Source organism: Capricornis sumatraensis, chromosome 1 (assembly GCF_032405125.1).
Source record: "Capricornis sumatraensis isolate serow.1 chromosome 1, serow.2, whole genome shotgun sequence".
Lineage (NCBI taxonomy): Eukaryota > Metazoa > Chordata > Mammalia > Artiodactyla > Bovidae > Capricornis > Capricornis sumatraensis.
The window spans coordinates 88,907,947-88,932,624 of NC_091069.1; the positions used below are offsets into that span (position 1 = coordinate 88,907,947).

The window sequence follows — 24,678 nt, forward strand, 5'->3', positions numbered from 1 at the left end:
TAATATCATGAGATAAACCTCAATGAACTCTTCACATTATATCTGAGCATTTGAAATTCTAACAGTGAATTTTGTGGTAGGTTCAATACAAAGGTTGTTAACACTGAAAGAAAATGTTTCCCTTGCTCTGTCCTCAGTTTTGAGGATGACTCAGTTGTTTAGGGCTCTATTATGTGACTTGGTGAAACATTTTTGTCCTCTCCTTGGATGTTCTTAAGAACAGAACAGATTTTATTCATAGAATCACAGCAGAAACCACCTAACGGATCTTGAAATATTCCTGTCAAATGGTGAAAAGGATTGTGCATGCATGATCTGTGAAATACAGAAATGTTTTGTATCATGATTTATGGCAGTGCTGCCTAGAACTCTAAAATCTTAGGACTTTATACAACATTAAGCCCCACAATACCTGCCTTCTAGTTCAATAGAGACAATTATTTTTTATTATAATTCATTTTCCATTGCTATCATATAACTCTTTTATCAACCACACATGATTTATCTGCTTCTTGATTCAAATCACTATGGTATACCTGGTCCAGGTGACACAATATAGATTTCAGAATGGAAATGTATCACTCTCTGTGAAGCAGATATAAAAGAACAGAAGAAAAATAAAATGATTCTGGAAAAAAAGAAATGTAAAGGGAAAGTAGTGCATTTAATTTTTTTTTCTAATTTTATGTGTTAATCAGGAGGAAAGTTGAATATTTGAAACATTGTCATTTTTTTCTTGGAGTTTTCTGGTGCAGACTGGAAAACCTGCTAGACAAATTCTAAAAGAGCTTTAACACTGGGAAACTGTTATTTTACATTGCTGCATCTATCTTCAAAACCACAGTGGAAAAACAAAAATGGCCTTGCCATACATTTGAGAAGCTCTCTCCTCATGTGCCCACATAGGCATTGTATGGATGACAGTGAACATGTTGTTCTATAAACATGTCAGTGATTAAAGGAGTTTAAGAAGAGAGAATATTTATCCTGCCTCCACTCTGGTAGACACATTGTGGTAGAAAATCAGGACCAGAAGCAGGAGCTAGTTTCTAAAAGTAGCATCTTTTAGGAGTTTAGGGTGAGAGATAATGGAACAATGAGGTCAGACCACATATAAGAATAGAACTTTGACCAAAATCTTGTAGTTACCATTCTGGGAATCCAAACTATAGCCTCTGCAGTAATTGGCCTAAACCAGTCAGTACTTAGGTAATGACTGCCAGCTTCCCAAATTTTTATCCCCTATCCTTGTTTCCAACTCAAGATCTACCAGAGAAATCCATATACACTCCCTAAACCCATTGCTTAGGATGGTGGATTTCTAGTTAGCCCACCTCCAGGTAATCAATGCCAATATTCTATAATCAAGACATACTTGAAGAGTTCCTTTTTCTCCCCCACTGTAAAGCTTTCCCATTCTCTTGCCTGCCTTTGAGTCTCTGCCAAACGCAAGTGATGATGGCTCATTTTATTGCTATAACAAGCTCTGAGTAAATAGCTTATGCTCGTTCTCATTCAGGTGGTCTTTGCTTCCTGCAAAGGACAATATATAGTCATAGTTGTCCCCTTGCCTTCCTTTCTCCTTTATTTGAAGGAGCAAGTAGGAACTGGTAGCTCAGTGTAGACTATTAAAGGGCTCAATGAAAATAGTGAGACATTTAGGAGGAGATTTAGGAAATTGCAAGAGTCAAAAGAGTAGAGATTTCTAAAAAGGAAAGGGAGACTAATAGTACTAATTCCCACAAAAAAGGTTAAATAAACTGAAAGATGAGAAAGCCTATTTGATTTTGCATTTCATAAGCCATTATTGAACATGAAAGTGCAATTTTAAGTGCAGTGGAAGAGAGGGAAGGCAGAATAAAAGCTAGGTGTAATGTCATGGAGGTGTGGAGGCATCAATAGTAGAAATGCTTACAGAACAACAGTTAAGACAGAGACCTTAGAATGTCATTTAAGATGGTGTAGCTCAAAGACTTAGATACTGTTACTATGGAGATGAGATATGAAAATACCAGAATGGAGAGGAGTTGGAGGGAGAAAGAAAAGATAGGATTAGATAGGAATGGAGACCTCCATTCCCTTCTCCAGCTGATCTTCCCAACCCAGGGATCAAACCCAGGTCTCCTGCATTGCAGGCGGATTCTTTACCATCTGAGCCACCAAGGAATCACCATATGAATACATATACACATAAAAGAGGCATGACAGGAATTATTATCACCGTTTTACACGAGGATGTTGAAGCTAAGGAGGGGATACTAAGGAGATGCTGAGCAATTTGTCCAGGGTCTAATATTGAATAATACAAGCAGAAATCAAATCCAAGATTTCTGATGTTCTGAGGTCTTAGAAACCTTAGATTCATGGGTAGGCATATGAGGTTGCATTCCTCCAAGAAATGTATGCATTCTTTCAGTAGGTCTAGAAAATCTTCATTAAGTTTTAAAGAGAGAGCCAGAGTGAGGGCCAAGAACCTCTGGTTAGGAGTAGTCACACCTTAGTCCAGTCATATACACATTCTTGTATGTTAGAGTTCAGAAGAATCTCTTATTTGCATAAGATGAAAAATATCTTTCCCAGTTTGCAATAGGAGAGTTCCTAATGCCAAGTCCTCTAACTAGTTATCTTACCACTATACAATCTCTATGCTGCTGCTGCTGCTGCTAAGTCGCTTCAGTCATGTCCAACTCTGTGCAACCCCATAGACGGCAGCCCACCAGGCTCTGCCATCCCTGGGATTCTCCAAGCAAGAACACTGGAGTGGGTTGCCATTTCCTTCTCCAATTCATGAAAGTGAAAAGCGAAAGTGAAGTTGCTCAGTCGTCTCTGACTCTTAGCAACCCCATGTACTGCAGCCCACTAGGCTCCTCCATCCATGGGATTTTCCAGGCAAGAGTACTGGAGCAGGGTGCCATTGCCTTCTCCAATAAAATCTCTATAGTATTTGCCAAATATAATGCAGAAAATAGGTCTTGCTGAAATAACTTGCCAAGAAAATAACTGCCAAGACATTGAGAAATTGAGTCTAATGGAAAAAATGTTACTTTTGTTTACAATTTCACATATTTATTCTTGTATATGTTTGCCATCTTTTAAAGGAGGTTCTTATGCATTTATGACTGTTATTTATGGTATATTTATTCCTAATTTATAAACATTCTGCTGACAAATGCCAATGCCATTTGTTCTTTATGTTATAATTTCATGCATATTTTATAAAAATAAGAAAAGTGTATAGATAATAAATCCATTTAAAATATTTTATAACATATATATTTCCCATAATAACCAGTGAATTCCTAGAACATTTGTAAAAGGCAATTTTAGTTTCTATAGATTATAAACAAAATATATTTGAAGCATCTAAAGAATATATAACATTTTTAATAAATATGAAAATAGTTTCTATGGCATGATTTTTATGTTGAGTGTTTTTTGCACATTTAAAATATAACATATTTATGTTAATTTATATGTTGTGTTATTTGCATATTTAAAATATAATTTATATTTTCAAATATAAGAACTGTAATGATATATATTCTTTAGCTTACTAACTTGCTAAATTATGATTCATATCCACAGGAAGGTATATGGGAATGCACTCATCATAATTATGAAATATGGACTTCAATTTCCTGCCCCTGAGGGCTGCAATAAAATATTTTCCAAAAATATGAAAATAATGGGAAAGGAAATTTCTCCTCTAATGCTGTATCATAGTGGAATATAGGAAAGATATGCAAGATTATTAAAAGGAATACACTCTGCTTGGCAACCCACTCTAGTACTCTTGCCTGGAAAATCCCATGGATGGAGGAGCCTGATGGGCTGCAGTCCATGGGGTCACTAAGAGTCGGACACGACTGAGCGATTTCACTTTCACTTTTCACTTTCATGCATTGAAGAAGGAAATGGCAGCCCACTCCAGTGTTCTTGCCTGGAGAATCCCAGGGATGGGGGAGCCTGCTGGGCTGCCAGATAAGTAGAAATTAGCGATTAGCATATTTAAAGAAAGAATATGTCATTCACCAAACTAGTTGCTTATTCAGAAAACAAAAAGGAAAATTCATAGAGGTAAACTTGAGCTGAATCCAACCAGGCATTATTTAGAAGAAATAAACATCTCTAAGTCAAAGAACTTAGCATGCATTGTACCCAGAAAAGTATACACCTTGTTATCTTAGCCTGAGACAGTTAAATATCTAAATTATATAACTAACAACTGAGGTTCTAAATCCAAGTTGAAAAGCCCCCTTTTGCTGTTTAACTTTTTGGTTGAATGCTTATAGGAGTCTTGCCTGGCAGTATCCTATTTGGTAGTCATTAGCTATATGTTGCTAATGACCACATGAAATGTGGCTGATCCAAGTTGTGATGTGCAGTAAGTGTGAAATATACTTTGAATTTCGAAGACATAGTACCAATGCTACATAAATATCTTAGTATGTTTTTGTTGATTGCATGTTAAAGTTATATTTTATATATATTGTGTGAAATAAATTATAGTACTAAAATTTGTTTCATCTGTTTCTTCTTATTTTTCTAACATGGCCTCCAGAAACATCTAAATTACATATGGGACTCCCACTTGTGGATTGCATTATATTTATATTGGACATCACTGGTACATACCAACAGAACAATAATAACTATTCCCTACTCTGTCTATATTTTATGTTGTATGCTTGTTAAGAAGCATTCTTATTATAGATAAATTCATGAACAGATCTGGCCATCCGGCAAGAGTAAACTGGTTATATGGATTTTAGATGTTTGGTTCCTTTACAACCTATACTTATTAAATATTTTAAAGGAAACATTTTGATTTTGAACATCAGTTTCATAAAATTTTTTGGCCTGAATCTGCCAATAAGAGAAGCATCTACTCTTGGTATGCTAAGGAATCATATCGGAGTTTATACTGCTAAGTCGCTTCAGTCGTGTCCAACTCTGTGCAACCCCATAGACGGCAGCCCACCACGCTCCACTGTCCCTGGGATTCTCCAGGCAAGAACATGGAGTGGGTTGCCATTTCCTTCTCCAATGCATGAAAGTGAAAAGTGAAAGTGAAGTCGCTCAGTCGTGTCCGACTCTTTGCGACCCTATGGATTGCAGCCTACCAGGCTCCTCCGTCCATGGGATTTTCCAGGCAACAGTACTGGAATGGAATTTACACTACTAGGGGTCAAACCTTAAACTATGATACACTAACTATAATTATGACAAAAGATCAGCCTTTTAGAAGACAGCCAGCTGCCCAGTGTTGCCCAGTCAGAGATCACATCTTCTGTTTCATATGTGTTTATGTGTGTATCCTATTGTTACACTTTGTTATAATTTTCTAAAATTATATAGTTTATTCTATAACAAAGTTCATATTTAGTATTTTAAATAAAACTTGTGCATAAATATAGGGCTTCCCTGGTGGCTCAGCTGGTAAAGAATCTGGCTGCAATTCAGGAAGTAATGCATAAATATAGTTTGAGTCATTTTTTTTCTTTATGCCACATACATTTGCTGCTGCCAAAAGATCAGCTCTTCCTTTTAATCTTTTAACTGATTATGTTTATTTGCCTGTCTCTCTAAATAACATGCCTATACTGCTACTTCTTCACTTTTCAGTTTTAGTCAATATCTATGGAACTTGAGATTTTGCTTTCTTTTGTGAGTTTTATCCCTCTACACATACACAGAAATAGGCTCACTCACCATGCAACTCTGTTTCCCATTCTGCCATTTTCCAAATAGTTATAATTTTGATGAGATTATAATTCACAACAAAGTGGAAGCTAATGCATGTGTTTAACTCTCCATCTCTAAGGGTTATTTGAGTGAAATCTTTACACATGAATAAAAAAAAAAATCAGAGTGTGAACTTAGGGGCATTACTGCTAAGTGAGAAATCAGGATTAATAGCCCACTGAGTAAGAGGCATCAATTAAAAAGAATTGCATGTGTTATATCACCCCCATATTACTTTCTTTCACCTATTGAATTATTCACTTATGACTTTGCTAAAAAGACTCAAAGTTGGAATTTTCTGCCAAAATTTTAGAAGGTGAACCTATCAATCAAAGCTTCATGGAACAGGTAGAGTTTGAAGGCAGTCATACCTTTCACTGAACACAGGCCAATGAAGTGAGATGTACAGGAAGGCAGCTCTTTAGATATCAAGATCAGCAACTCTGATGATAAACTGGATAAATATATATATATATATATATATTCTCACAATTGAATGTGGAGTACATTATGAGAAACTCTGGGCTGGATGAAGCACAAGCTGAAATCAACATTGCCAGAGAAATATCAATAACCTCAGATACGCAGATGACACGACCCTTATGCCGGAAAGCAAAGAAGAACTAAAGATCTTCTTGATGAAAGTGAAAGAGGGAAGTGAAAAAGTTGGCTTAAAACTCAACATTCAGAAAACTAAGATCATGGCATCTGGTCCCATCACTTCATGACAAAGAGATGGGGAAACAGTGGAAACAGCAACACACTTTATTTTGGGGCCTCCAAAATCACTGCAGATAGTGACTGTAGCCATGAAATTAAGACACTTACTCTTTGAAAGAAAAGCTATGACTAACCTAGACAACATATTAAAAAGCAGAGACATTACTATGCCAACAAAGTTCTGTCTAGTCAAAGCTATGGTTTTACCAGTAGTCATGTATGGATGTGAGAGTTGGACTATAAAGAAAGCTTAGTGCTGAAGAACTGATGCTTTTGAACTGTGGTATTGGAGAAGACTCTTGAGAGTCCCTTGGACTGCAAGGAGATTCAACCAGTCCATCCTAAGGGAAATTAGTCCTGAGTATTCATTGGAAGGACTAATGCTGAAGCTGAAACTCCAATACTTTGGCCACCTGATGTGAAGAACTGACTCATTTGAAAGACCCTGATACTGGGAAATATTGAAGGCAGAAGGAGAAGGAGATGACAGAGGATGAGATGGCTGGATGGCATCACAGACTCAATGGACATGAAGTGAAGTGAAGTGAAGTCATTCAGTCGTACTCGACTCTTTGCAACCCCATGGACTGTAGCCTACCAGGCTCCTCAGTCAATGGGATTTTCCAGGCAAGAGTCCTGGCGTGGGTTGCCATTTCCTTCTCCAGGGAATCTTCCCAACCCAAGGATTGAACCCGGGTCTCCTGCATTGTAGGTAGATGCCTTACCATCTGAGCTATGAGTTTGAGTCAACTCTGGGAGTTGGTAATAGAAAAGGAGGCCTGGTGTGCTGCAGTCCGTGGGGTTGCAAAGAGCTGGACATGACTGAACGACTGAACTGAACTGAACTGATACATAGCTCTCATTGTATGGAAGACTTACAGAGAAATCTATCCTCTGCAAGTCTTTTTTTTTTTTTTTTTTTTTTAAGCACAGTAACAATTTTCAATACAGTCATTTAGTTTTATAGTTGTTAGTATAATGTTTACATGAATTGGAATTTTCTCAAATGCAGACTGTGCTATTCGAGAGTGTACTGAGGGGAGACTTGGGGATTCTTGACATGGGCATTCATCTGGAACACTTTGGAGGAAATCTTTGACAACTTTATCTTTAACTTTGACAAGTAAAATGAAGTGCATTGTGTTGATAGGCAATTGTTGGATTCCATAGGCAAGTGTTCTATTTTATTATAATAGAAAAAGGATAGGTGTTAGAGCAGTCATCTTTAAAGTTTGTCTCTTTTTGTTGGTTCCATGGGGTTGTTTGGATAAACTACTAATAGGTGAATATTTGTCAGTGTGATTTTGTTTTGTTTCTTTTCCCCTTGCTTTAAGCTCAAATTCATTAAATTAATAGTACAGAAGGAAGTCAGGATGGACTAGCTGGTTGATAAAAATCCAAGAAATGTCATTGGCCAAACAAACATTTTCAGGGATGCATGCTTGAGTATAGTCATGGAGAGAAGGCATACTACAAAGACCAAATAGCTCTTCTCTTAACTTCTTTCTAGGGGCAGAACTGAGCATGTGTTCTTGGATGAAAATAGCATTCTCATACTCTAGTTATTTAGGAATGATAGCTTGATGCACAGTTCCCAAATCAGCAAAGTTATGAAATAAGATAAATGGAAAACTGATGATTTATAATTATTGAAGCAATCCTCCTGTTGCCCAAGTCAGTAAGTGAATAGTTTTCCAAATTCAATGTTTCTTTCTCAGTCTGTGTTCTCCTGCACATCTCTATGGATCTTAGGATGTTTCTTCTCCTCCTAATTTGTGGAACATATATATTTGCCATACTTCATTCTACTTGTTCTCTTCTAGAATTATGGGTAGCTTATTCCATGATTCTTTCTAGTTCTATTTACACTGCAAAAAGCTTAAATCATATAAAATTATAAGAATTTGTTTTGTTACAGGCAAACTGCCTTTGAGAGGCAGTTCACTGAAATATATTTAGTTACTTTAAATATACATATCTATGTATATGTGGTATAGATAAAATATAGATATATCATGTATTTATATAGTGTTGTTGTTCAGTTGCTAAATCATGTCTGATTCTTTGAGACCTCATCAACTTCCCTGTCCTTCACTATCTCCCTGAGTTTGTGCAAACTCATGTCCATTGAGTCAATGATGCCATCCACCCATCTCATCCTCTATCGCACCCTCTTTCTCCTGCCCTCAGTGTTTCACAGCATCATTGTCTTTTCCAGTGAGTTAGTTCTTCCCATCAGGTGACCAAAATACTGGAGCTTCAGCTTCAGCATCAGTCCTTCCAATGAATACTCAGGGTTGATTTTCTTTAGGGTTGACTGGTTTGATCTTCTTGCTGTCCAAGAGACTCTCAAGAGTCTTCTCTAGCACCACAATTCAAAAGCATCAATTCTTTGACACTTAGCTTTCTTTATATTTCAATTCTCACATCCATACATGACTATTGGAAAAAAAATAGCTTTGATATACGGACCTTTGTCACAAAGTGATATTTCTCCTAAGAAAAACACCAATACAGTATACTAACACATATATATGGAATTTAGAAAGATGGCAATGACGACCCTGTATGCAAGACAGGAAAAAAGACACAGCTGTGTATAACGGACTTTTGGACTCAGAGAGAGAGGGAGAGGGCGGGATGATTTGGGAGAATGGCATTCTATCATGTATACTATCATGTAAGAATTGAATCGCCAGTCTATGTCTGACGCAGGATACAGCATGCTTGGGGCTGGTGCATGGGGATCACCCACAGAGATGTTATGGGGAGGGAGGTGGGAGGGGGTTTCATGTTTGGGAACACATGTAAGAATTAAAGATTTTAAAATTTAATTAAAAAAAAAAGACATAGTAGCATGTGAAATAAACCTAAAAAAAAATAAAATAAAATAAAATAAAATAAAATACTGTCTAGTTTGTTTTAGCTTTCCTTCCAAGAAGCAAGTGATTTTTTAAATTTCATGGCTACAGTCACCATCTGCAGTGATTTTAGAGCCCAAGAAAATAAAGTCTGTCACTGTTTCTATTTTTTTCCCCCATCTATTTGCCATGAAGTAATGGGACCAGATGCCATGATCTTAGTTTTTCGAATGTTCAGTTTTAAGCCAGCTTTTTCACTCTCATATTTCACTTTCATCAAGAGACTCTTTAGTCCCTCTTCACTTTCTGCCATAAGGGAGGTGTCACCCACATATCTGAGGTTATTGATATTTCTCCCAGCAATCTTGATTCCAGCTTGTGCTTCATCCAGCCTAGCATTTCACATGATGTACTCTGCATATAAGTTAAGTAAGCAGGGTGACAATATGCTGCCTTGCCATATTACTTTCTCAGTTTTGAACCAGTCTGTTGCACTATGTCTGGTTCTAATTGTTGCTTCTTCAGCTGCATACAGGTTTCTCAGGAGACAGATAAGTTGTTCTGTTATCCCCATCTCTTTAAGGGTTTTGCATAGTTTGTTGTATATACATAAATATGTACATAATATTAAAAATGCATGCATATTTTAAAATATAAACTACTGTATAACATATATAACACATACATAGTAGATATATATGTGCAAAATTTCATATATACATATGTGTGCGTGTGTGTGTATGTGTGTGTGTGTATACCCCAAATAAAATTGTATTTTGGCTTCTTTCTGAATACAGATGCAAACTTGACTTGGACTCATAGGACACTTAATCATCCTTTCCAGTCCACCCTTTCTCTTAACTGGACATGCTTTAAAAATGGGTGGAATTGGTGAACTAGCTTGGTTCTTGAGAACTGCACCAAGTTTAAGTTTTCTACTATATTACTGAGCTAAGGAAATATACTTTCTGAGTTCAGTGAGTAAAAACTATACACCCCATTTAAATATTTCCACCATAGCTCCCCACTTCAAAAGAAATTACTGTAACTATATGCACTGAAATTAGTTCAGATTTTCGTGCTGAGTTATATGTATTCCTTGATAGAGCAACAATGACATTTCACGATCTGTAACAACAGAACGCTGTGGCTATTATATGGAAGCAGATATTAAAGACCTCTCTGGATGTTTTAACTACACTGAATAAGTCTAACATCAAAGTGCCCCCTGCAGAAACGCAGTGTGAGACTGAGGAGAATTGTCTTTTCCTACCAAGCTTTACTTGCTAAAATGAAATCTGTACTAAAAGATTTTCACATAATTCTCACGTAATCCCATTCTTGATCTTTTGTTTCAGCTGCAAGTTTTCTTTAACTTTTCCATTACAATGTCCCCAAAAGCGCAGGAGATTGAATGTGTGCCTTCGGGCGTGCAAAGGCAGAGCCTGAAGCAACTCAACAAAAATAACTGTCTTCCAAGTCACACATTCTCACATTTTTGTCTCAAACCTTCTTGTGAAATTGGCATTCTATTCTATACTATAAAGTATCTCTTTTCTGAAAATAAATAGGAAGCTTTAAATTATTCAGTATTGAGTGAAAATGAATTATATGGACAAATTTATTGTATTTATGATAGCAAATTATCATATGAACTCAGACGTATGAATGAATACACAACTGGAAACACAGCTTGAGTCCCCTACCTTGAGAAAGAAGTACTAATAAAATCATTGTTAAGTGGTGTTCAGAAAAAGAAGTATTCCATCTGAATACTTCAGCAAAAATTTTACCAACAAGAATTCAAATAATTCAAATTATTCTTGTTTTTATTTTTTAATATAAAATTTATATACAATGAAAAAGTAGATCTTAAGCATGCATTTATGGAGTTTTAAATTATATATATATATATATATATATATATATATATATATATATATATATATACACACACACACACACACACCCATACAAACCAAACTCCTAGCATCTTACAGAACATTAAATTCACCCTGTGTGTACTAGTTGCTTCAATCATGTCTGGCTCTTTGCAACCCCATGAACTGTAGCCAGCCAGGCTCCTCTGTCCATGGAATTCTCCAGGCAAGGATACTGGAATGGTTGTTGTTGTCGTTCAGTCACTCAGTCATATCAAACTCTCTGTGACCCCATGAACTGCAGCATACCAGGCTTTGCTGTCCTTCACTAAAAAGCAGAGAGACATTACTTTGCCAACAGAGGTCCATCTAGTCAAGGCTATGGTTTTTCCAGTGGTCATGTATGGATGTGAGAGTTGGACTATAAAGAAAGCTGAGCACAGAAGAATTGATGCTTTTGAACTGTGTTGTTGGAGAAGACCCTTGAGAGTCCCTTGGACTGCAAGGGGATCCAACCAGCCCATTCTAAAGGAGATCAGTCCTGGGTGTTCATTGAAAGGACTGATGTTGAAGCTGAAACTGCAATACTTTGGCAACCTGATGTGAAGGGCTGACTCATTTGAAAAGACCCTGGCTTTGGGAAAGATTGAGGGCAGGAGGAGAAGGGGATGACAGAGGATGAGATGGTTGGATGGCATCACCTACTCAATGGACATGGGTTTGGGTGGACTCCAGGAGTTGATGTTGGACAGGGAAGCCTGGCGTGCTGCAATTCATGGGGTCACAAAGAGTTGGATATGCCTGAGCGGCTGAAGTGAACTGAACTAACTCCTGGAGTTAGCTCAAACTTGTGTCCATTGAGTCAGTGATGCCATCCAACCATCTTGTCTTCTGTCATTACCTTCTTTCAGCGCCTTCAATCTTTCCAGCATCAGGGTCTTTTCCAGTGAGTCAGCTTTTCACAACAGGTGGCTAAAGTACTGGAACTTTAGCTTCAGCATTAGTTCTTCCAATGAATATTCAGGGTTGCTTCCTTTAGAATTGACTAGTTTGATCTCCTTGCAGTCTCTCAAGAGTCTTTTCCAGCATCACAGTTCAAAAGAATCAGTTCTTCAGCACTCAGCTTTATTTACAGTCCAGATCTACCATCCATACGTGACTCCTGGAAAACCTATCTTTGACTATACAGACCTTTTTTGGCAAAGTAACATCTCTGCTTTTTAATATGCTGTTTAGGTTTATCGTAGCTCTTCTTCCAAGGAGCAAGTGTCTTTTAATTTCATGGCTGCAGTCACCATCTGCAGTGATTTTGGAGCCCAAGGAAATAAAGTCTGTCACTGTTTCCACTATTTCCTCATCTATTTGCCATGAAGTGAAGGGACCAGATGCCATGATCTTAGTTTTTGAATGTTGAATTTGAAGCCAGCTTTTCACTCTCTTTCACTTTCATCAAGAGGCTCTTCAGTTCCTCTTTGCTTTCTGTCATAGGGTGGCATCGTCTGCATATCTGAGATTATTGATATTTCTCCTGGTAATCTTGATTCCAGCTTGTGCTTCATGCAGCCCAGCAATTCACATGAGGTACTTGGCATAGAATTTAAATAAGCAGGGTGACAATTTGGAACCAGTTTGTTGTTTCATAGTGGCTTCTAACTTTCACTTTAAAAAAAAATCATTTTTTTTAATTTACTTTACAATACTGTATTGGTTTTGCCATCACAATTTGTATGGAAATACAAAAAACCCCGAATAGCCAAAGCAATCTTGAGAAAGAAGAATGGAATTGGAGGAATCAACCTGCCTGACTTCAGGCTCTACTACAAAGCCACAGTCATCAAGACAGTATGGTACTGGCACAAAGACAGAAATATAGATCAATGGAACAAAATGGAAAGCCCAGAGATAAATCCACACACCTATGGACACCTTATCTTCCACAAAGGAGGCAAGAATATGCAATGGATTAAAGACAATCTCTTTAACAAGTGGTGCTGGGAAAACTGGTCAACCACTTGTAAAAGAATGAAACTAGAACACTTTCTAACACCATTAACAAAAATAAACTCAAAATGGATTAAAGATATAAATGTAAGACTAGAAACTATAAAAATCCTAGAGGAGAACATAACTGTCGCTTCTTGATCGGCACACAGGTTTCTCAAGAAACACGAAAGGCGGTCTGACATTCTCATCTCTTTAAGAATTTTTCACAGTTTGTTATGATCCACACAGTCAAAGGTTTTAGCATAGACAATGAAGCAGAATTAATTTTTTTTTTCCTGAAATTCTATTGCTTTTTCTATGATCCACCAGATGTTGGCAATTTTATCTCTGGTTCCTCTGCCTTTTCCAAATGCAACTGGTACTTCTGGAAATACTCGATTCACATACTGTTGAAGCTTATCTGGGAGGATTTTGAGCACGAGCATCTTTCAATTTTACTTTTCACTTTAAACATTCTTTGCCATTGCCCTTCTTTGGGACTGGAAAGAAAACTGACCTTTTCCAGCGCTTCAATGGTAATTCATTCCTTTCTCCAGGGGATTTTCCCAAACAGGAATTGAACCCGGGTTTCTTGCATTGTAGGCAGATTCTTTACTCCCTAAGCCACCAGGGAAGCTTAAGGTCATTCTAATGTTTCCTTATCCTCCTTTCCAGTTCAGTTCAGTTCAGTCGATCAGTCATGTCCGACTCTTTGCGACCCCATGAATCGCAGCACGCCAGGCCTCCCTGTCCATCACCATCTCCCAGAGTTCACTCAGACTCACGTCCATTGAGTCCGTGATGCCATCCAGCCATCTCATCCTCGGTCATCCCCTTCTCCTCCTGCCCCCAATCCCTCCCAGCATCAGAGTCTTTTCCAATGAGTCAACTCTTCGCATGAGGTGGCCAAAGTACTGGAGCTTCAGCTTTAGCATCATTCCTTCCAAAGAAATCCCAGGGTTGATCTCCTTCAGAACGGACTGACTGGATCTCCTTGCAGTCCAAGGGACTCTCAAGAGTCTTCTCCAACACCACAGTTCAAAAGCATCAATTCTTTGGAGCTCAGCTTTCTTCACAGTCCAACTCTCACATCCATACATGACCACAGGAAAAAACATAGCGTCGACTAGACGAACCTTAGTCAGCAAAGCAATGTCTCTGCTTTTGAATATGCTATCTAGGTTGGTCATAACTTTTCTTCCAAGGAGTAAGCATCTTTTAATTTCATGGCTGCAGTCACCATCTGCAGTGATTTTGGAGCCCAAAAAAATAAAGTCTGACATTGTTTCCCCTCTTTCCCTATCTAGTTCCCATGAAGTGATGGGACCGGATGAGGCCGGGAGGAGACACCCCATGTCCGATGTCAAGGGCAGTGGCCGAGAAGAGCTACCCCACATCCGAGGTCAGTGGCGGCCAGGAGGACACCCCCCACATCTGAGGTCAGGGCGGCGGCCGGGAGGCGCTATCCCACGTCCTCCTTTCCAGTCGATCCCAAATGCAGTACCCCTGAAACAACCACTGTTCTTATTTTGTCAGTCATTATTTTGCCATTACAGATTTCCATTATCAATCAGTTCAGTTCAATTCAGTCGCTCAGCCATGTCTAACTCTTTGAGACCCCAATGGACTGTAGCTCACCAGGCCTCCCTGTCCATCACCAACGCCCAGAGTTTACTCAAACTCATGTCCATTGAGTTGGTGATGCTATCCAACCATTTCATCCTCTTGTCATCCCCTTCTCCTCTTGCCTTCCATCTTTCCCAGCATCAGGCTCTTTTCAAATGAGTCAGTTCTTCTCATCAGGTGGCCAAAGTATTGGAGTTTCAGCTTCAACATCAGTCCTTCCAATGAATACTCAGGACCAATTTCCCTTAGGATGGACTGGTTGGATTCCTTTCAGTCCAAGGGACTCTCAAGAGTCTTCTCCAACACCACAGTTAAGAAGCATCAATTCTTTGGCTCTCAGCTTTCTTTATAGTCCAACGCTCACATTCATACATGACTACTGGTAAAACCATAGCCGTGAATAGATGGACCTTTGTTGACAAAGTAATGTCTCTGCTTTTTAATATGCTGTCTAGGTTGGTCAAAACTTCCCTTCCAAGGTGTAAGCGTCTCTTAATTTCATGGTTGCAATCACCATCTGCAGTGATTTTGGAGCCCCCCCAAAATAAAGTCAGCCACTATTTTCACTGTTTCCTCATCTATTTGCATGAAGTGATGAGATGTGATGCTGTGATCTTAGTTTTCTGAATGTTGAGTTTCAAGCCAACTTTTTCACTTTCCTCTTTCACTTTCATCAAGAGGCTTTTTAGTTCCTCTTCACTTTCTGCCATAAGGGTGGTATGATCTGTATATCTGAGGTTACTTATATTTCTCCGGGCAATCTTGATTCTAGGTTGTGCTTCTTCCAGTCCAGCATTTCTCATGATGTACTCTGCAAATAAGTTAAATAAGCAGGGTGACAATATACAGCCTTGACGTACTGCTTCTCCTATTTGGAACCAGTCTGTTGTTCCATGTCCAGTTCTACCTGTTGCTTCCTGACCTGCATACAGGTTTCTCAAAAGGCAGGTCAGGTGGTCTGGTATTCCCATCTCTTGAAAAATTTTCCACAGTTTGTGGTGATCCACACAGTCAAAGGCTTTGGCATAGTCAATAAAGCAGACATGGATGTTTTTCTGGAACTCTCTTACTTTTTTGATGATCCAACGGATGTTGTCAATTTAATGTCTGGTTCCTCTGCCTTTTCTAAAATCAGCTTGAACATCTGGAATTTTATGGTTCACATATAGCTTAAGCCTGGCTTGGAGAATTTTGAGCATTATTTTACTAGTGAGATGTGTGAGATGAGTGGAATTGTGCAGTAGTTTGAACATTCTTGGCCATTGCCTTTGAGATTGGAATGAAAACTGACCTTTTCCAGTCTTGTGGCCACTGCTGCATTTCTAAATTTGCTGGCATTTTGAGTGCAGCACCTTCACAGCATCATCCTTTAGGATTTCAAATAGCTCAGCTGGAATTCCATCACTTCTCCTGACTTTGTTCGTAGTGATGTTCCCTAAGGTCCATTGACTTCACATTCCAGGATGTCTGACTCTAGGTGAGTGATCACACCATCATGATTATCTGGGTTGTGAAGATTATTTTTCTATAGTTCTTCTGTGTATTATTACCACCTCTTCTTAATATCTATCTTCTGCTTCTGTTAAGTCCATACCATTTCTGTCCTTTATTGAGCCCATCTTTGCAGGAAATGTTCCCTTGGTATCTCTAATTTTCTTGAAGAGATCTCTAGTCTTTCCCATTCTATCGTTTTCCTCTATTTCTTTGCACTGATAACTGAGGAAGGCTTTCTTATCTCTTCTTGCTATTCTTTGGAATTTTGCATTCAAATGGGTGTATCTTTCCTTGTTTCTTTTGCTTTTCACGTCTCTTCGTTTCTCAGTTATTTGTAAGTCCTCCTCAGACAACCATTTTGCTTTTTTTGCATTTATTTTTTGGAGGGATGGCCTTGCTCCCTGTCTCCTGTACAATGTCATAAATCTGCATCCATAGTTCTTCAGGCACTCTGTCTATCAGATCTAGCCCCTTAAGCTTATTTCTCACTTCCGCTGTATAATCGTATGGGATTTGATTTAGGTTATGCCTGAATGGTCTAGTGGTTCCCTACTTTCTTCAATTTAAGTCTGAATTTGGCAATATGGAGTTCATGATCCGAGCCACAGTCAGCTCCCGGTCTTGTTTTTGCTGACTGTATAGAGCTTCTCTATCTTTGGCTGCAAATAATACAATCAATTTGATTTCAATGTTGACCATCTAGTGAGGTTCATGTGTAGAATCTTCTCTTGTGTTGTGGGAAGAGGGTGTTTGCTATGACAAGTGCGTTCTCTTGGCAAAACACTATTAGCTTTTGGCCTGCTTCATTCTGTACTCCAAGGCCAAACCTACCAGACAGATAAAAATAAAAGCAGCAAATTAGGTAAAATGAGGCAACAGAGAAACATGTTCCAAATGAAGTGACAAGATAAAACCCCCAAAGAAGAACTATTTAAAGTGGATATAGGCAATCTACCTAATAAAGAGCTCAAAGAAATGATTATAAATACATTCAAAGAACTCATCAGAATATAAAGGAAGAGAACAAAAGAAACAAGGAACAACAACAACAACAAAAGAACTACAAACCACCCCCAAAATGGCAATACCTACCAATAATTAAGTGTAAATTAATTAAACACTCCAATCAAAATACATAAAGTGGCTAATGAATTAAATAAACAAAGAAACAACCCATATATATACTGCCTATAGTCATGGCAAGCTCTTTTGGGACCCCATTGAGGGTCCCACCAGATTTCTCTATCCATGGAATATGCCTGTTAAGAATTCTGAAGTGGGTTGTCATTTCCTTCTCCAGGGTATCTTCCCAATCCAGGTATCAAACCGATGTCTCCTGCATTGGCAGGAGGATTGTTTACCACTGAGGTACCTGGGAAAAACAACAACAATATATAAATGTAGAAAAGAATGAAATCATGACATTTGCAAGAACATGGATACACTGAGAGGGTATTAAGTGAAATAAGTGAAATAAGTCAGAGAGAGAAAAACAAATAATGTGTGTATATATATATATATATATATGATTTCACTTATATGTAGTATCTAAACAAACAGAACAAAAGGATAGAGGGAAGAAAAATGAGTGAAATACAAACCTCCAGTTGCAAAATCAATGAGGCACAGGTATGAAATGAACAATATGGGGAAGATAGTCAATAACCATGTAGTATCTTTATATGATAACTTTTGGTAACTAAATTTATTATAGTGATTGGTGATTGGTTTGAAAAGTATATAATATCCAATTACTATGTTGTATACCAGGAACTAACATAATGTTTTTGGTCAATTATACTTCAAAGCAAGCAAACAAACACAGAAAAAGAAATAATATTTGTGGTTACCAGAGGAGGGGGAACTGGATAAAGATACTGAAAAGTCATTTTCTTATAGATATGGCTACCACTAATTATTCTACCATTATGCGAAGAGTCAACTCATTGGAAGAGACCCTGATGCTGGAAAGATGGAAGGCAAAAGGAGAAGAGGATGACAGAAGATGAGATAGCTGGATGGCATCATTGAATCAATGGACATGTGTTTGACCAAGCTCCAGGAGATGATGAAGGACAGGGAAGACCAGCGTGACTGTAATCCATAGGGTCACAAGGAGTTGAACATGACTTAGAGACTGAAAAACAACAGCAATTCTATCATATATCCCTCTACTATAGAAGAACAGATTCCTTGGATTTCTACTTAAGTGATAAGAAATTCTAGTAATTCCAAATTATTCTCCATGTCTCAACCTCGAACTGTCCCTCTGTGGCCACTAATAGCAGAACATTTCTTTCTTTTCTATGAAAATATCCTCTCAAATTTATTATTAAATTTTATAGATAGAGATTTACTCTGTAACTACAACTGTTAAATAAAATATTTAGCTGAAATATTATATACTGTGTTCTTAAGAAAAAACCCTACCTTTGATCATTTTCTAGCTGATATTTTGATATTTGTTCTCCTTTATGCTTCTAAGAGATGTCACATATTACATATCACTTTTGACATTTTAGTTTTTCTTGAAATGTTTAGAAATATTTTGTGTGGCCACACCATTAAGAAACAGTTTACATCAAGAAAATAGCAGATCAACACTTTAAATCAATGCAAATGTTCTACCTCACTTAGAGACAAATGAGTTGCAATACGTCTCACATGCCAATCAGAATAAAATTAAGGAAACAATTTGTTAATGTTACTGCTTTTCTAATATGACTCGAACTGAACAGTAGTTATTTCAATCATTTCTCCAGTCAGTCAATAGTTATTGAGTACTGATATTTGTGTGAGGAAAAGTACTAAGCATTGGACATAAAATAATGATCATACAGACAAGGTTTCTAATTAAATGGAGACAAAGACAATTAAATAAAATAAATGAAATGATTTCAAAATATAATTCATTATAGAGAGAAATATACCAAGAGTGAGATTAATAAATAATAAAAGTGTGTGTTGGGGGGAATGGATGTACTTTATAAAGAGTAGCTTGGCAAGGCAAGTGAGAAACATAAAACTCCTGATGGATATGAGACAAACTGATGAATGAACCCTAGACTCTTTGGGAAATATCATAATTTGGAAGTAATGAGGCTCAGAAATTTGCTAACTTTTTCAAGATCATCAACTTAATAAATGAATGATAGAAGCAGAATTTAACTTAGGGGATTTTTTAAAAATCTGCATTATTATTATTATTTTTATCATGCCCTGAACAGCTTGTGGAATCTTAGCTTTTCTGCCATGTGCTAGTGAAAGCATAAAGTTCTAGCCACTAGACCACAAAGGAATTCCCTAACTTGGGATTTTGTTTCCAACTGCAATATGAGACTGTAATATTGAGTAACACTCACTCAGAAATTCTTAAATATCTGAGAACTCAGACAGTGGGATACCCAGAAAGAATAAAGAAGCAGCCACATGAAATTGTTAATCTTTCATCTGTTTCATTTATTAACATGGTTATGGGCTGGCAACTTCAATCAAAAACGAAACAAGTAACTTTGTAAAAGAGGATAACATGGTCTATGGGGTCAGAAAAACATGGAATTGAATGAAAACTACCATTTACTATTTGTGTAATCTTATGCTCAGTGAATAACTTACCAGTGACTTGATTTTTTCTTTCTTTCTTTTTTTTTTTTTTATTTTTTCATTTTCAAAAGAGGTTCAGTTCAGTTCAGTTGCTCAGTCATGTCCAACTCTTGGCAACCCCATGAATCGCAGTGCACCAGGCCTCCCTGTCCATCACCAACTCCCGGAATTACCCCAAACTCATGTGCATCGAGTCAGTGATGACATCCAGCCATCTCATCCTCTGTCGTCCCCTTCTTTTCATGTCTCAAATCTCTCCCAGCATCAGGGTCTTTTCCAGTGAGTCAACTCTTCGCATGAGGTGGCCAAAGTATTGGAGTCTCAGCCTCAGTATCAGTCCTTCCAATGAACACTCAGGCCTGGGCTCCTTTAGGATGGACTGGTTGGAGCTTCTTGCAGTCCAAGGGACTCTCAAGAGTCTTCTCCAACACCACAGTTCAAAAGCATCAATTCTTCAGCACTCAGCTTTCTTCACAGTCCAACTCTTACCTCCATACATGACCACTGGAAAACCATAGCCTTGACAAGAAGGACCTTTGTTGGCAAATATCTCTGCTTTTGAATATGCTATCTAGGTTGGTCATAACTTTCCTTCCAAGGAGTAAGTGTCTTTTAATTTCATGGCTGCAATCACCATCTGCAGTGATTTTGGAGCCCCCCAAAATAAAGTAAGCCACTGTTTCCTCTGTTTCCCCATCTGTTTCCCATGAAGTGATGGGATTGGATGCCATGATCTTAGTTTTCTGAATGTTGAGCTTTAAGCCAACTTCTTCACTCTCCTCTTTCACTTTCATCAAGAGGCTTTTTAGAACCTCTTCACTTTCTGCCATAAGGGTGGTGTCATCTGCATATCTGAGGTTATTGATATTTCTCCTGGCAATTTTGATTCCAGCTTGTGCTTCTTCCAGTCCAGCCCTTCTCATGATGTACTCTGTATATAAGTTAAATAAGCAGGGTGACAATATACAGCCTTGAGGTACTCCTTTTCCTGTTTGGAACCAGCCTGTTGTTCCATGTCTAGTTCTAGCTGTTGCTTCCTGACCTGCATACAGGTTTCTCAAGAGGCAGGTCAGGTGGTCTGGTATTCCCATCTCTTTCAGAATTTTCCACAGTTTATTGTGATCCACACAGTCAAATGCTTTGGCATAGTCAAAAGAGGTTAACAGTTACCATATTGTTATGTCATTAAGATTAAAATAGACATTATAATATGTGAAAGCATCTCACATATTCAGTTCAGTTCAGTTCAATTGCTCAGTCATATTGAGTTACTTGTGACCCCATGGACTGCAGCATGCCAGGCTTCTCTGTCCATCATCAACTTCTGGAGCTTGCTCAAACTCATGTCCATCGAGTCGGGGATATCATCCAACCTCATCCTCTGTAGTCCCCTTCTCCTCTTGCCTCCAATCTTTCCCAGCATTGGGATCTTTTCTAGTGAGTCAGTTCTTCGCATCAGATGGCCAAAATATTAGAGCTTCAGTTTTCAGTATCAGTTCTTTCAATGAATATTCACGATTCATTTCCTTTAGGAATGACTGGTTTGATCTCCTTGCAGTCCAAGGGACTCTCAAGAGACTTCTCCAAAACCACAGTTCAAAAGCATCAATTCTTCCACACTCAATATATATAAGGTGACAATATACAGCCTTAATGTACTCCTTTTTCCTATTTGGAACAAGTCTGTTGTTCCATGTCCAGTTCTAACTGTTGCTTCTTGACCTGCATACAGATTACTGAGGAGGCAGGTCAGGTGGTCTGGTGTTCCCATCTCTTTAAGTACTTTTACAGTTTGTTGTGATTCACGCAGTCAAAGGCTTTGGCATAATCAATAAAGCAGAAGTAGATTTTTTCTGGAACTCTCTTGCTTTTTCAATGATCAAATGGATGTTGGCAACTTGATCTCTGGTTCCTCTGCCTTTTCTAAATAACTTGTATACCCTTAACAAATATGCTAGTTAATAGGAAAACAAACTTCCAATGATGAAGTTGAAATTCCAATTACAGGTTCAAACTGACCCAGATGCTACACAATTTCACAGGATTTGATAGGGATCCACATTGCATATGAGCCATAATATAGTCTCTGCACCCTTATGCTGTTCACTAGGTCTCATTTCCCTTAACTTGTAGATTGGGTTTCATAGTTCAATGTACTCTTTCCCCTAAATTACAGATTGTTAAATAAATAAAACTGTGAACATACTACTTTTTATCTTCTGGTTTATAAATTTATTGTTTCATTCTCTGGGGTAGAATTTTTTTATTTTCAAGCAAAATAGCAAAAGCTGCAGGAACACTAGATACTATGCAGTAAAACATTATTAAATTTGTTCAAAATCACTGGCAAAAATTTGGTTAAAGGAAAGAAGTAGAACATAAATAACTGAGTATTTCAGATATGTTGCAGTAGCCTAAAAATATTGCAGCATAGTCAGTTTAATTTGCCATGAGTTTGGGTAACATCTGACTTTTCTATTATAAAAAAAGTACAAGGCATTCTCTTACATGAAATTTAACTGACGATTTTTAAACTTCAATTTCTGCAAAAGGGAGAGAAAAACAATTTAGTTTACTAAAATTGACTTTATGTTAAAAGTACATTTAAGATTATATTTTAAAACAGTGTCAATTAATTCTTCAGCCCAAATAGTACTGTTTGGTGAACACTTAAAGAGAAATACTTGTGGCTTGCCAACTAAGACAATTACATTTCTGGAAATTCATCCACTAGCTTTGTTGATAAAATTTTTCCAAGTAACATTTAGTATTGGAAGTCTTTTAAAGTGCAGGAAGTTGGATAGAAACAAAAATTAGGACAATTCAAAATATTTATTTTTAATAATTTTTCTGTTTCCTCTACTGTGTTCTCTCAAATTACTCTTATACAACAAATTAACAAATAATTCATAATAGAAGTTCATACATTGGAGGTTTTCCCTTGCTTTTCACTTTTCTTTTCTTCTATTTGTAAATCCTCCTCAGATAATCACTTTGCCTTTTTACTTTTATTTTTCTTTGGGATGGTTTTGTTCTCTGCCTCCTGTATGTACCACCATCCATAGTTCTTCAGGCACACTGTTTACTAGATTTAATCCCTTGATTCTATTTGTCACTTCCACTTTATTTCCATAGGGGATTTAATTTAAGTTGTACCTGGTTGGCCTAGTGGTTCCCTGCTTCCTTTAGTTTAAGCCCAAATTTTGCTGTGAGAAGCTGATGATATGAACCACAGTCAGCTCCAGATCTTGCTTTTGCTGACTGTTACACAGCTTCTCATCTTTGGGTACAAAGAATGTAATCAATTTGATTTCCATATTGACCATTTGGTGATTTCCAACTGTAAAGTTGTCTCGTGCTGTTGGAAAAAGGTGCTTGCTATGACCAGTGCATTCTCTTGGCACATTTCATTTAGCCTTTGTTTGCCCTGCTTCATTTTGAACTCCAAGCTTGCCTGTTACTCCAAGTATCTCTTGGCTTCCTACGTTTGCATTCCAATCCCCAGTGATTAATAGAACACTTTTTTGTGTGTGTGTGTGTGTTAGTTCTAGGATGTCTTCTAGGTCTTCATAGAACTAATCAGCTTCAGCCTCTTTGGCATCAGTGATAGCGGCATAGACTTGAGTTGCAGTGATGTTGAATGGCTTGCCTTGGAAACGAATTAAGATCATTCTGTTGTTTTTTAGTACTGCATTTTGGACTCTTTTGTTGACTATGAGGGCTACTCCATTCCTTCTAAGTGATTCTTGCCCACAGTAGTAGATATAATAGACATCTTAATTAAATTCGCCCATTCCTATCCATTTCATTTCACCAATTCCTAAGATATCAATGTTTATTCTTACCATCTCCTCCTTTACCACTTTCAATTTACCTTGATTCATGGACCTAACATTCCAGGTTCCTATGCAATACTGTTCTTTGCAGCATCAGATTTTACTTTCATCACCCAACACATCTACAAGTTAGAGTCATTACCGCTTTGGCCCAATCACTTCATTCTTTCTTAAGCTATTAGTAGTTGTCCTTCACTCTTCCTTAGTAGCATATTGGATATCTTCCAACCTGGGCGACTCATCTTTTGGTGTCGTTGTCTTTCAGTCTTTTTATACAGTTGAGTAGGTTCTCATGGCAAGTGTACTGGGGTAGTTTGCCATTCCCCCCTCCAGGTGATTGCATTTTGTCACTCTACACTATGACATGTTCATCTTGAGTGGCCCGGTATGGCATGGTTCATAGCTTCATTGAGTTACACAAGTTCCTTCACCATGACAAGGCAATGATTCATGAAGGGATTGGAGGTTTATAGGAACACCGTGACCAGACCTATGTGAACAGTTCTAAGAGCAAAGGATTCTGGAACCAAGAAGTTTGCAGCAACCAGCCACATCCCCTCCTCTGTTTGTGTAAAGGAAGCCTGAATTCTAACTCAGTAAGATGGTTCTTTGGGACAGTAGTCCACCATTTTCTCAGTCTGCTGGCTTTCTGAATAAAGTCACCATTCCTAGCCCCAAACCTCATCTCTCAATTTATTGGCTATCCTGTAGTGAGTGGTATAAACTTGGACTTGGTTACACTTCTGGCCCTATAAAAATCAAGATAGCATTAGTAGATGTTCAGGAAGCCTGCTTTCAACTTGAGTGATCCAGATTTTTGAACTTTAAGTTCTTTGAGATAGCATTCTCTCTTTTATTTCTTTAGTAAATGTAAAACCTTAAAGATGGGTGCTTTAATTCATTTTTTCTCTGATAATTCCCATAAAGTTC

At 37.8% G+C, this 24,678-nt stretch overlaps 1 non-coding gene across 1 annotated transcript; it reads right to left on the reverse strand.

Moving 5' to 3' along the window:
- Positions 1-737: 737 nt before the first annotated feature.
- LOC138093741 (U7 small nuclear RNA) lies at positions 738-799 on the reverse strand. Its single transcript, XR_011146142.1, has one exon. It is a non-coding gene; the product is annotated as a U7 small nuclear RNA (small nuclear RNA).
- Positions 800-24,678: the final 23,879 nt, after the last annotated feature.